The sequence below is a fragment of the Musa acuminata genome, chromosome BXJ2-10 (genome assembly GCF_036884655.1).
Source record: "Musa acuminata AAA Group cultivar baxijiao chromosome BXJ2-10, Cavendish_Baxijiao_AAA, whole genome shotgun sequence".
Classification (NCBI taxonomy): Eukaryota; Viridiplantae; Streptophyta; class Magnoliopsida; order Zingiberales; family Musaceae; genus Musa; species Musa acuminata.
Genome location: NC_088347.1, coordinates 14,905,863 through 14,920,278, shown reverse-complemented (window position 1 = coordinate 14,920,278; position 14,416 = coordinate 14,905,863). Strand labels below are relative to the sequence as shown.

The following is a 14,416-nucleotide window of genomic DNA, read 5'->3' as shown; positions in this document are numbered from 1 at the left end:
TACAATGATTAGTTTGAGTTAAACTAATCAGAGTTCACATATATCAAGCGAAATATCAATTCAATGAAAGCTTAAACTTTTAGTTCAATGAAAGCTCTAACCTAATATATATAACTTGACTCTTTCTATTCTTAACAACATGAGACTATCTTCTCGGGATATCTCTTTTCATCTCACAGATATGAATATTTTCAACACAAGTTCAATTCAAGAATTACCTCTACTCATTATAAAAAGTGTTTTAGGTGCATCCTTAATATCATATGTGTACACTCCTTTAAAATTTTTAAAATTTCCAAAACTCCATTGACTTAAGCATTAAACATACTTTCGTTGCGCACACCTATAATGCAATTTTGTATAATCATATATTGAATCTCTTGACTCCTTACCACTAGGCTTGTGATGAACTTACCCAACTTTATGATGTGTCAAACAACCAAAATTTGGATTATCAATAGTATTAACGAGTCTCAATCTTATATGAAGAAAGAATTTGATATGATTGACATGAGTCTTATGAGATATCATTTTATTATTAAAATTGAGTAAGAAGTAGAAATTTTTATTTCATAAAAGAACTACACCAAAATGAGTCATGAAAAGTTTAAAATTGATAAAAATGAACCTATTGACACTCTAATTAAACCATGTTTAGCACTCGATAATATTGATAGTAGTAAGAAGGTTGATAGCAATATTATATACTTGGACATTATGTATGGAATCAATTTGATTAGTAGATATACAAAATATGTAGCAAAAATTTACTTTCAAGTTGCTAAAGAATCCTGTATTATCTAAACGAAATTTAAAATTTTGATATTTTTTTATTATTGGAGAAAGTTGTTATATAATTAGATTTATTTACATTGATTACACAAGTGATGTCCATATGGAAAAAAATACGACTTGTTATATTTTCTACTTAAGATGTGAAGTGATTTTGTGTTCCTCTTAGAAAGAATCAATTGAAACAGTAATAAACTATTTGATTTAGAAACATATACAAGAATGATTGAGATTTGAATAAGATGTGTCGACTATTTATTTTTTATTATTATTCTCTATTTTTCAATTTACTCGAGAATCCAATGACAAATGTACAAGTAGAAAGTAATACATCTATAAACATAAGATCGGATGGCAAATCTCAGATTGCAAACTTTATTACGAGGAAGGAACTTAAACACACGCTAATACATCTTTAAAACGCAGTCCTCAACAAGCTCGTCTCTCCTTTCTTCCATCCACATCATTATTGTCCTTGGTGTACCCCTTGGAGAGAGATATATATATATATATATATATATATATATCTCATCACATTCCTCCATTTATTCCCTTCTCACTTGGGATTACATAGCTAACATACTGCCCGTGGTGTTCTTCAAAGTTGGGAGATTTCTCCTTCACTCTATAACCGGACAGTGTCAGCATATCCACGATCTTGGCAACATCGTACGGCCCGCCTTGGCGAACGCAACGGAGAGCCCATCGGAAGGCAGAGAGCCCAAGCAACGCCATCACCGCCGACAAGCCGAAGCCGACCACCGATGCGACGACGACGAAGGCCGCCGTCAGAAGGACCGGGCTTAAGAGCAGCAGAAGAGGGGCGGCGACGAGGAGGAGAATGGTAGAGGCTAAGAGGTCGCATCCCATCGTCCCAAGAAGTGGCCCTCCCAAGGCGAGGCTGGCAGCGGCACCGAAGAGGATTTGGGTGCCACTGAGGTGCTGCTGTTCTTGTCGCTGTCCTTGTTTCTGGTGGCGGTGAAAGTAATCGTATCGGGAAGGACTCGATTCTGCGTCTTGTAGCTCCGCCATCTCTTGTGGTGCCCTGGGTTGGTCGTCCACCTCTTCTCGCTCCAGCAGAACGAAAGAAGGGAGAACCGGGTGGGGTGTGCACAAGAGGAGGAGAAGGGAGGCGTTTTAAGACACGTAGGAGACGAGGGCGCGCGCAACGTAGCATGTTTGGGACAGGTGGCTTTGATTCCTCAAGGGGTATGAATGTACTTTGAGGGGGTGAAGCTAAGAGCAAGAAGGCCATGTCAACCACGTCCCGAAAGCAACGCCAATCTACCCCACTGCAGCACAATTCTAGTTATATGAGTGGGGTTAACCAACAATACCTCCTCTCCTTAAACGATTTTTTTTTTAATGTTTTCTTTATATATATATATATATATATATATATATCAGATCCTGTACGTGGTTCAGCACAAGTCTGGCCGGCTATACAACTCGGTCTCATCCATCCATCCATCAATGAGATTGCAACCTTTCCTAAAACCTAGAAAATGAACCCTAACTCTCCTATTCTTTTCACGAGTAAATACCTGAAACAAACCCCAAAAAATTCCCATAAAGGAAAAGCGCAGAACGATCAACAATTCCTGCGCCGAAAGAGTTTCACACATACATACAAATTTCCTACAAGGAGACCCGAAGCAAAGCCCTAAGATTCACCAAGTACAAGATGATCGTCGTCGGATCAGTAGTACCAAAGGAAAGCACGTGCTACGATCAATAATACTCGAGCAATGAAAGAAGACAACGGGGGAAGACGGATCAATAATACCCGTAGATGGATGCGAATCTGGCGATGCAGCCTTCAAGCAGAGGAGGATCCCGTGGAAACCCTCGGAGAGAGTTGTTGATCTCGGCGATACGAATGTTCGCCGACATCCGCCCTCGAATGCCTACCGTTTCACTGCAAAACATGGCCGTCGGGTTGTAGCACCTCAAGGGGCATAAGTTGGGTACAAATCGTCTTATTAGGGAAAGTAGATCAGGGCCGCAACGTAATCATCATAATAATGAAGGTAGATCAACACCGTTCATTTTAAGCAGATAAGTTCTCTAATGACAGAGTCATGAGCCAACTAAAACAGCAACAGAAGATAACAAATGTTGCAGAAAATATAGCTCTATATGGTTACAACATTGAGTGAAAAATTAGAGCACACAAACAACACAAGTGTTATATCATCATATTGATGTTATCAAATGATTTCACATTGTCAATGGCATTTATCATATTCATTTGAGATTGACATAACTCTTTACCATTTATCAAAATCCACCTGTCACTTAATTATCCAGTTGATGACCATTAATTAGCTTTAGTTAGTGTGCCTGGAATCTCCTACTTTAAAGATGGTTCACCTACTGGAAATGAGAGGAATGAAACAGCTATATAGGAACAAGCAGCACAACCAGCTGCTATATATCCGATAATATATTTCTATACGTAGTTTTACCTCATTCGATACATCAAAAACACCATCCTGGAGGAATTTCTTGTGTATCAATCATCGCAGCAGTTTTCAGTTTTAATAAAAGCCTGGTGGCATGAATGTCGCATAGTCAATCGATATTAGAAAAATAAATAAATAAATAAATAAAAAACAATGAATATTGGTAATACCGGGAAAAGCTTAAAAAAGCTGATTCACCTCCTCAACAATCTGTGCCGTTTTGGCAGAGGCCTCCATAAAGATTAATCCATGCTCTTTGGCAAACTGTTCTCCTTCCTCGGTGCTCACCGCCCTTGTGTGAGCCGAGTCACATTTGTTGCCAATCAGCATAATTGTCATAGTAGCATTGGCATGTTGTCTTGCATCTTCCACCCAGCTGGCGAGATGATCGAATGTCTCTCTCCTGACAATTAATATAAAGATAAAACAGTTTTAGCAACTCAGCACCTAAAACTCAAGGATCTGCATGAAGCAATCAATACCTGGTGATATCATGTACAAGCAGGGCACCAGCAGCTCATCTATAATAGGATCTTGTAATTGATCGAAAAGATTCCTGGCCGGCCTGCAATATTTAAATATACCATTTATAAAGCAAATTATGCATCATGTATACCAAGCAAATGATAGACCGAAATGGTGCTGGCTCCTTTCGTCAGCAAAAAGTAAAAAACATATTACATATTATACTGAGAAATAACCATTATGCAACCAAGTTAATTGAAAGACCGTAAAGAAAATAAATAAATAAATAAATATATATATATATATATATATATCTCACTCAGATTATAGACAATCTGACAAACAGCTAAGACAATAGAGGATAGCATCGAGGATGTGTTCTGGTTCCTTCATGACATTGTCTTACGTTTTGTCTTACAACTCTTTATGGAATTTCACGAGGGACAACTACATTTTTTAGGTATTAATAAATTTATATATTTAATTTTATATATAGTAAATTATTGTTAATAATAAAGTAAATTTTATAATTAAATGGTGAAGTTTATTTGAAAATTTAATCCTGAACTTATAGTAATTAGCTATCAAAATTTTTAGGTTGACATATAATAATACTATGGGTTATTAGTAAAATTGGAGTGTCTTTGAGCATATAAGGATCATAAAATATTTTTGTTTCAATTAAATTATTATTTTTTAGATAAATATACTAATATACTTTTAAATTACATGACATGATAAATTCACACAAAGAGAAGAAATCGATTAGAGCATCAATAATTATATGATCTTGTTTATATAAAGTATAATCAAATATTGAAAGATCATCATTATTTATGAAATAATATTGATCTAATCTCATTACAAAACATTGATGATTCAAATGAGTGGTTGGTGAGGGAAATAGGTGCAAACTTGCAAGATATTAAAGATGAGCTTATATTTGAAGATAATAACCTCACACGGGAAGATGAGGCAAGAGCCTCAAATGTTGAAGAATTACAGGCATATACAAAATAAATGATAAAAGCAAAAATAAGCACAAAAGCCTCAAGTTCATCTCCTACCATTGTTGAAGAGGAGAAAACTTATTTTGATGAAGATGGATGAGAGGAAGAGAAAGATGATGATATGTTTTAGAATGACGATGTTGATTATACTGATATGTAAAACTTTATTATTTTAAGTCTTTTGACATTTTTGTTATTAGAAGATGGATAATATGACTTGGTACTTTAGATATTTTTAATTTAATATCATATTTTTATTTATATAATCATATTTATCAATTATATTATATATATCTTTTATATTTTAATATTTTAAAGTATCTCACTTTACTCGAATGAGTGTGTAGGCGAGTGCACCAACATTTTGGGATGTTGGTGCCTTTTAATGCCCAACACTTTTTAAATCACTACTTATAGTGTATTCAAACATAATATAAAATATTTAAAAATTAAAGGAGTTGAATATTACATCTATAAAAGTAAAGAATCTTGATTTTATTAAATAATATTAATGATTTACCTTATAGAGTAATTAATAATCTTGAAATTATTAATAAACCATTGGGGTCTGGAGTAAAATGTAGCATACATGAATATTAAAGAGTACTTGAGATGCATGCATAGGTGCTAGAGAGATAATGGAGTTATTGATATCAATGGTCTCCCAAAGAATCTTGTAGCATTTATTTTATCTAGGGACTTCTCAAATATCACAACCCATAAGCCAAATGAGTTACAAGCACATTTTCTAAACCTATAAATTTGTTTGAATAATCCGAATTGATTGTTAAAGAGTTAAGGGATGTGTGGTTGAAAAAGCTCAATCTCTTAACTTTCTAACTGTTTCATTAATAGATGATTTGGTGGGCAGATTTAAAGGGAGAGTTATTAGTTTAGTTATTAGTTATAAAATAATAAAATTTATAGTTCTTGGAGGGTTATTTAATACACTAGTATTTATTTTGATATTTTAGAGTTAGAAATAATTCAAAATCTGATTATATTAGCAGAAACTCTTTGAGTTTTCTCTTTTAACTTTGTATCACTTTGGTTTACCGTAAAATGGTAGATTTAGTTTCAATATCTCTTGGATATTTCCTTGAGTGATGAGTCTTTTTTTTTAAGTTTTGTATACTTATTTAATTATCCTTAGGATGGTGAGTTTCTGTATCCCTTTGTGATTTTAAACTTGATGAATCTATTTATCTCCTTTCTAAAAGTGTTTCCTGCAAATACAACTATTAGCCTTTTTAAATTACATTCCTTATTATCCCGGTATCAGTTTAGTATCAGAGCTAAAGGCTAAAGATCATGGAAAGATGGAATGGAAAAGATATAATTGGTGAAGGTAGTGACCATGAAGATGACGTTGAGTCCTTGAGGTTGCAACTACAAATATTGCTATATAGTCTATAAGAAAAGAATACAATCATTGAAGAATTTCGAAGAAGAAATAACCAGCATAGTTCTGATGATGATACACCTCCTCACCCAAGGGAGTTAGAAAGATATTAAGCAAGGTATAAGGACCAAGACGAGTGGCATAACAAATACAACCCAAAGTTGAATATTCTGAAGTTTAAGAGTAAAATTAATATTGATGACTTTATTGAGTAGCTTAATATAATGGAAAAAATATTCGAGTTTCATGAACTACCAAAAGAAAATAAGGTAAAGCTTGTGATACTCAAATTCAGAAGGAATGTATCTTTTTAGTATGAAAACCTGAATAAGGAAAGAAAATATAAAGGGAATAGTAAGATTGTGACATAGGAGAAAATGAAATACTTACCTGACAATTATAAGCAAGAGATCTTTCTCAAAATCTATGATTTCAAGCAAAAAGATCTCAGTGTGGAAGAGTACATAGTAGAGTTCGATAATCTCATGTTAAAAGAAGAGCTTGTGGAACTGGAAAAGCAAACCATTGCAAGATACTTAGGATTTCTGAAATATGAGACTATTAAAGTGGTTCAACTCCAATGATATTAGTCTTGAATAATATGAGTAAGTTGGTTGTAAAAGTTGAGAGGCAATACTGATTGAAAAGGGTTCTCGGTACGGGTCAAAAGAAGGTTATACGAGAGGAGGAAATACTAAGCCTACTCTCCAAAGCAAGGTGTTGTCAAAGGTACAAGACAAGGGTGAAGGATCTATTGGTAGCAAACAAACACGCAATTCTTCTACATCAAGTGACAGAAAATGCTTCAAATGTCATGGTGATGGTTTGGTATATTGATTCAAATTGTCTAAATAAGAGGATTGTTACTTTTGTTAAAAATCAAAGTGATAGAGAAAGGGATAAAACTAATAACGAACTAAAATATGATGATGATGAGGAAGATGTTACTTATGCTGATCATGGTTTGTCTATTGTGTTACAACATATCTTAAATATATTCTATATGGCTAAGGATGAAAGTTGTCTATTTTGTTACAACATAGCTTATGACAATGTGTGCTTGATGATTATTGATAGTGGCAACTTTGAGAATGTGATATCTTTGAAAATTGTGTAGAAGCTAAAGTTCAACACAATCCCTTGTCCACATCCTTACCAATTACATTGGTTGCAAAAGGGAAATAACATCAAGGTAACTAAAAGATATTTAGTTTTATTTTCTATTGACAAACATTATAAAAATAAAGTATGGTGTGATGTTGCTCCTCTAGATGCTTGTTATTTGTGTTGAATAGACATTGGCATTATGATAGAAGGATGTTGTATAATAGGTACAAACATATTTATTCTTTTAAGGTGAATGAAAAGAAAATTGTTTTAGCTCTATTACAACTTTCTGAAACCAGTCCACTAAAAAAGAAAGTTTATGCTCTTATGACTTATAATAAATGCAATGGTGCATTAGAAAGGGGTGATAATATTTTGACTCTAATAGTAGTATAGGAGAATGAATAACACAAGATACCACCAGCAATCATGAAATTAATCCTGAAAGAGTTTCAAGATGTTATACTGGAAGAGATTCCACATGGTCTTTCACCTTTGAGAGACATCCAACATCACATAGATCTTACTCCAAGGATTATGCTACCTAATAAAGCAACCTACAAACTGAATCCCAAGGAGAATAAAGAACTTCAAAGGCAAGTGAATGAGTTGATGGAAAAGAGGCTAAATCGAGAGAGCATGAGTCTTTGTGTGGTTCTAGTTTTGTTGGTGATTAAGAATGATTGTTCTTGGAGAATGTGTTTGGATAGTCACACCATCAACAAAAACATAATTGACTATCATTTTCCCATTCTAAAATTAGATAATTTACTTGATGAATTGTGTGATGCTTTTATTTTCTCTAAAATTGATTTAAGAAGTGACTATCACAAAATTAGAATGAGGGTTGGAGATGAGTGAAAAATATCATTTAAAACTAGGAATGACTTATATGAATGGTTGGTTATGTCATTTGGGTTATCTAATTCTCCTAGCACATATATGAGATTTATGAATCATATAATTAAGTAATGCATCAGGTCTTTTATTGTGGTTTACTTTGATGATATCTTGTAAACAACAAGAGTGAAGAGGAGTATATGAATCATCTTAATGAGATCTTTCTTATTTTGAGGCAGCAAAAGCTTTATGCTAATGTAAATAAGTGTGATTTATTTACTCCTAGTATAGTTATTTAGGGTTTGTTATTTCAAAAAATAGAATCATAGTGGATCAAAGTACGGTAGAGGCTATTCTTAATTGGTAAGAAGATTCATTGAGGGTTTTAGCTATATTGTTGCTTCAATCATCAAATGTAAGGTGATAAATTCAAGTGGATTAATGAGGTTGATCATACTTTGGAGCTATTAAAAAAAAGGTAATCAAAGCTCCTCTCTTAGTTCTGCCTAATTTTGATAAGGTGTTTGAGGTTAAATGTGATACCTCTATTGTGGGTATTGATGCTGTTTTAATTGAAGAAGGAAAGCCCATTGTCTTTTTTAGTGAGAAGCTAAATGACATAAGGAGATATTCTACCTATGATAAGTAGTTCTATGCCATTTATAGAGCCTTATCTTATTGGAGTCAATATCTTTTTGCAAAGTCATTTGTCCTATATTTTGATTATGAGAAATTAAAGTTTATTAATCTCTAGCATAATTTAAATAAGAGGCATACAACTTAAGTAGATTTTTTACAATCTTATAACTTTACTATTAAGCACAAATCTAGTGTTCAAAACATAGTTGTTGATGAATCAAGTAAAAGCATTCTTTATTATCAACAATGGAAATTAAAGTGGTTGGATTCGAGACATTCAAAGATCTTTATGAGAATATTGTATATTTCAACTCAATATGATAGAATTGTAAATCAAGTTCTTTTTAGCAATTTTCCATCTTTGATAGTTTTCTTTTTCGAGTTAATACCTCGTGTGTTCCATCTTATTTTTTAAGACAAGTAATTATGGTCGGAGCTTACGATGGTGTTTTGGGAGAATATTTTGGTAGGAACAAGACTCTAGCTCTTATTCAATCAAATTTCTTTTGGCCTAAGATGTTTAGAGATATGGAGAGACTTATGAAGTAATACCGAGTGTCATTTGGCAAAAACAAGAAGCCAAAATTCTAGTTTGTACACTTCGTTGCTGGTGCCTAATGCTTCATGGGAGGATATGAGTCTTAATTTCATTTTGAGACTGACAAAAACTTAAAGGAACAATGATTCTATTATAGTTGTTGACAAATTCGTAAAGATGTCTCACTTTGTTCCTTGCAATAAATCAAATAATGCATCTCATATTATTGATTTGTACTTCAAGGATATTGTGAGATTGTATAACATTCCAAAAACTATGGTTTCTGATTGAGATTCAAAGATTTTTAGCTATTTTTAGAGAAATCTATTGAGAAAGGTAGGTATATTTTTGAATTTTAGTAGCTCTTATCATCTACAAACTAATGAGCAAATGAAGGTAACAAATAGAAGCTTAGGAAACTTACTTCAAAACTATGTTGGAAAAAACCTCAAGCAATGAGATCTCATTCTTCTACAAATTGAGTTTTCCTACAACTATTTCATGCATGATAGCATTAGTAAAAGTCTTTTTGAGGTTGTTTATAGCACCAATCCTACTAGGCTTTTAGACTTAGTTCCTCATTCTATAATTAAAAAAATTAGTGGAGATACCGATGAGAGAGGGAAACAGATAAAGAAGTTGCATGAGAGCATTAAAGTAACCATTGAAATACAAAATGAGAGGTACATGCAGACTATGAACAAACACAAAAAGCATGTGGACTTTAACGAGGGTGACTTAGTTTGGATTCATCTAAGGAAGAAGAGATTATCACTAAGCAAATTTGAGAAATTAAATCCAAATACTAATGGTCCATTTAAGATGCTAAAGAGAATTGACAAGAATATTTATGAGATCGAGCCATTAGGAGATTATGAAATGTCTCTAACATTCAATATAGCTTATTTAAGTCCTTATCATGTCGATGGAACAAATGAGGACTTGAGGATAAGTCTTTTTTAACCAAGGGTGATTGATACGAGAGTACCTAATTTACTATAATCAGCTTGTGTAAATCTTGATAATCCTATGACATTCTCTGTCACCCACAATGCTTGTCCCATAGCCTTTAATCCGGACCTCTTAAATATGACAACTCATAAGTCAAATGAGTTGCAAGCTCATTTTTTCAATAGATGACCCAACTTGATTGAATAGCCTGAATTGATTATTAAAGAGTTAAGGGGCATGCCTTTATAGGTTGAAAAAGCTTAGTCTCTTCACTTTTCAACTGTTTCATTAATAGATGGTTCAGTGGATAAATTCAAAGGAAGAGGTAATTCAACTTATCTTCATGACTAAAGAATGTCTTAAAGGACTTAGTTATAAATTACAAAGTAATAAATTTTATAATTTCTTATGCATAGATGGTTGTTTCATGTACTAATATTTATTTTGATGTTTTAGAGTGAAAATAGTTCAGAATTTGATTGTATGGATAGAAACTCTTTAAGTTCTCTTTTTTAACTCTATATCTTTTTTATTTACTATAGTAGTTAGTTTAATCTCTATATCTCTATATCTCTTAGATATTTTCTTGAGTAGTGAATATTTTTTTATGTTTTATATCATTATTTAATTATCCTTAAGGTAATGCGCCTTTGTCCCATTATGATTTTAAACTTAATGAATCCATTAATTTCATTTTTAAAAGTATTTTCAGTAAATACAACTATCAATCTTTTAAATTTCATTTCTCATTATCCCGGTATTATTAGTTTTTCCTATCAACTCTCAAACTTTCTATAAATTACCCTCTACCCATTGTATATCATTTTGAGACAAAACTTTTTTTTTCCTAATAAAATCTTAATAAAATCTCACCAATCATATAAATAAGTTGAACAAAACCAATTTATTTTTTCAATAAAATCCCACCAATCATACAAATAAGTTGACAAGGAACTCTAGCTCCCAAACTTACTCTTCACGACTAAATAACTTTCCTAGCCAAAATATTACTGAAAAGATGCATACCCCAAATAGTAATACAGTCTAAAATACTCTTGATAATTCAAATAATCATAAATATAAGAATGCATGAATCCTCTAAACTAGATACTATATCTTAGATACAAATTAGCTTCAATAGACTTCAAATCAGAACCATAATGGTATCAAACCACTTAATAAAGACCAGTAGAAAATAGAAAGGATATGCCCCATCAAACCTTTAAACCTCAAGAATTTTCTTTGGCTAAAACCATTTGTATAGACATCATATTCTACTAGAAGTTCAATGTTCATTTTGAAAAACCCATCACATGTTATTGTCAAACATACAGGCAAATGCTGAATTGCTAAACAGTTATACATAATGTATCAGAAGTACTAATACACTAGAGAAAGAGAGAGTAGATACTAACATTATCCCATATCTGCAACTTTATGGGCTTGTTATCAATAGTTTATCATTCTGGCCCCAAATTCAACACCAATTGTCAAGTCATGCACAGGTCGGAAGCGCTTGTCTGCAAAGATGGAGGAACGGTGAAAAACCAAAAACACTGTCATGATCAGCAGAGTCAATTTGATAATAACGAACTAGTATCTTTCTAATATTATAACGAACTAGTACCTTTCTAATATTATTTATTTTGTATAATAAAATTATAAACGATATATTTAATATAATACTCATGTATATCCATATCTTTTAGTTTGTTCATGCTGTACAGTATATAGAGGAATAGTCGAAGACTTAACAATTTTATTTTAGTTAGATTTGGTGATCGTTCTAGGCTTGCAAATAAAGGTTATGTCAAGTGAGTATTTATGGAGATTTCGATCCTTAGTGGACCATTTTGGATCCTTTGTTGTGCGACCGTTCAGAGCTTATGAAGTCTTTTTGTAATTTACATTGGTTATGAAGTATTTCCTAAAATGATTGCTTGTGGATCGTCAGTGAGGCGCTATCTCTAACCCGTTTTCTTTTTTGTAAGTCCTGAGAGACCATAGGAGATTTCGCGGAGGTTGACCTTTGCGGATGGACATGCAAGGGTGCCGCACGACTTAGGCAAAACCAGATAAGTTCGTGACAGATGGTATCAGAGCGGGACAAGCACATATAGAAACACTTGGCATGTAAATGTGAGGGACCTAGAGGGGCTACGTTTTGGGCAGCCAACACATGCGACCGTTTGGGGGAAACCGTGCATGAAGATATAGGGAAAAGGAGTCACTCAGAGGAGTGGACATTTGAGATTGACATTCAAATGAATAACCAACCCTTCGTGTAAGAGTCACTACGAGGACAAGCAAGCTAGGAAGAATGCATGGCGTACAAATGTTTAAATGGTTGAATTTGAGTTATAGCTCAACGTTGACAACCATACTTGATGGTACTCAAGGCAAGAGAGATGCTTGGTAAAGGATGAGTGTTGGGAAATCCTTGGGGGCGACATCATATGCGCAGCGGAAGAACAAGAAAAACAAAATCCCCGATTCCCAAAGAGATGTTCGTCGTCGTGCGAAGATTGGTACGCAAATATCCACGAAACATGAAACTGCGTATAGAGTAGATTGTGTTACCTAGGGAGATCGTATATCCCTGTTTCCTTGCAGTTCCTTAGGAGAGGGTGAAGGAGGTCAAGCGTCCTCCTCTCTAACGGTGATCCACATAGCAGGGTTGCGACGACGCTCCTCAAAACTCCAGACCTACTCTGAGGTGAAGATGGAGAGGACAATAGAAAAAGGCAAACAAAAGCTCTCTAGCCCATGGGGCTCTGAATCCCTCCTATTTATAGAGGTCCCCTGTCAAACCCTAATGGGTCCTCCCCTAGTGGGTATTAGATCTGCATCCAATAAGGCAAGGGCTTTGTCGGATATCTCATATCCGAACCTCTATTCATCGCAATGCCTACCATATGTGTGTGACCCTCTAGGCCCAATATCGAGCTGACCGTGAGTCATACCTATCAGAACTCCTTCTAACTCAGTGAATTATTATCTCTGTAATAATTCACTCGACTCATCGACTACGGACGTACTAGGCCACTACGCCGTAGTCCCCAGACGATATAGGGGAATCCAATCCATTGGACCTGTCTGTCCTCAATTACCGTGTACCTATAGTCCCTCATCCATCTAATATACTAGAGACCGTATATCGAGCATGGTGTTGTCAGACCCACATGGTTTCTACTCGAGTCTCGCTCTAATCGGATTATCCCGGAGAACTCTTTCTCTCTCAACCCGAATGACCCTGGCTAGGGATTTGTCTGAGCAAGAACACATTAGATATTCCTCTCATGACGCCGAGAGTGGATGATCCTCTATCGACACTCAATAGCCCTCGTAAGGTCGACTATCACTCCCAATGACCCGCTGTACTAGATCTGGGACAGCCAAACCTATAAGTCTGGTATCAAAGAGTGGAGCACTCATACAGGACATCCTTGGTGTCTCAAGTCTAAGGACCAGATACACTACTAGGAATACGAAATCGCTGTCTGACAATAAGGCATCATCAACCATCCAGCATTCCGTAAGCGGATCAATCAGTGAATTCATTCTCCAATGAGCACCTGTACTGTATCCCTTGTGTCCCTACACAAGCAGCTATGAGACCAGCTGCATCCATCATATGGACGGGTATACAGCACACCAGTATGTCCGGTTATCACGATATCCCTCTCGAGTAACCTATGACCGGGATTATTTAGGATATGTGTTTAAAGGTGATTTGATCTCACTATCGTGATCTCATCACGATCCGATTCCCATTGCACAAATCCAAGGACATCACAATATATGTATGCATTTATGCAATAGTTATAAAGTGATATATGCCAAAATATAATAAGCAAAAAGATTCTATATTAAGTCACACGTGCCATCACTCACGTGATTGGCTTGCTGGACACCTATGACTAGCAGCATATGCCTAGAAGCTCCTTTCGTCTTTGGCACAATGCAAGATGAGTCCGTTCCATCAGAATGAAAGACCCATAGAACGACATGACCTTCCTCTTACCTCTACAAGAGTTCATGTCCTAGACCTCTGTCCAAGGACAACTTTATGCCTTTGCTCTATGTTTCATCTTCTAGGTCAGCTCCCTTCATGCGGCTTGGGTGCTTCACCAAGTTACACCCAACTTGCTCCGCTCCTTGTTTTGCATTGAGTTGATGATGGCCCTTGCGCCCATTATTCCACGGG

The 14,416-nt window shown here is 34.7% G+C and overlaps 1 non-coding gene and 1 pseudogene across 1 annotated transcript; both read right to left on the bottom strand.

Moving 5' to 3' along the window:
- Positions 1 to 1,142: 1,142 nt before the first annotated feature.
- On the bottom strand, positions 1,143 to 2,730 carry LOC103999888 (uncharacterized). The gene is made up of 2 exons (XR_010491618.1): positions 2,579 to 2,730; positions 1,143 to 2,084 (listed from the first exon to the last, which is right to left on the bottom strand). It is a non-coding gene; the product is annotated as an uncharacterized LOC103999888 (transcript).
- A 107-nt stretch (positions 2,731 to 2,837) lies between these two features.
- On the bottom strand, positions 2,838 to 11,772 carry LOC135626016 (ras-related protein RABB1c-like; annotated as a pseudogene).
- Positions 11,773 to 14,416: the final 2,644 nt, after the last annotated feature.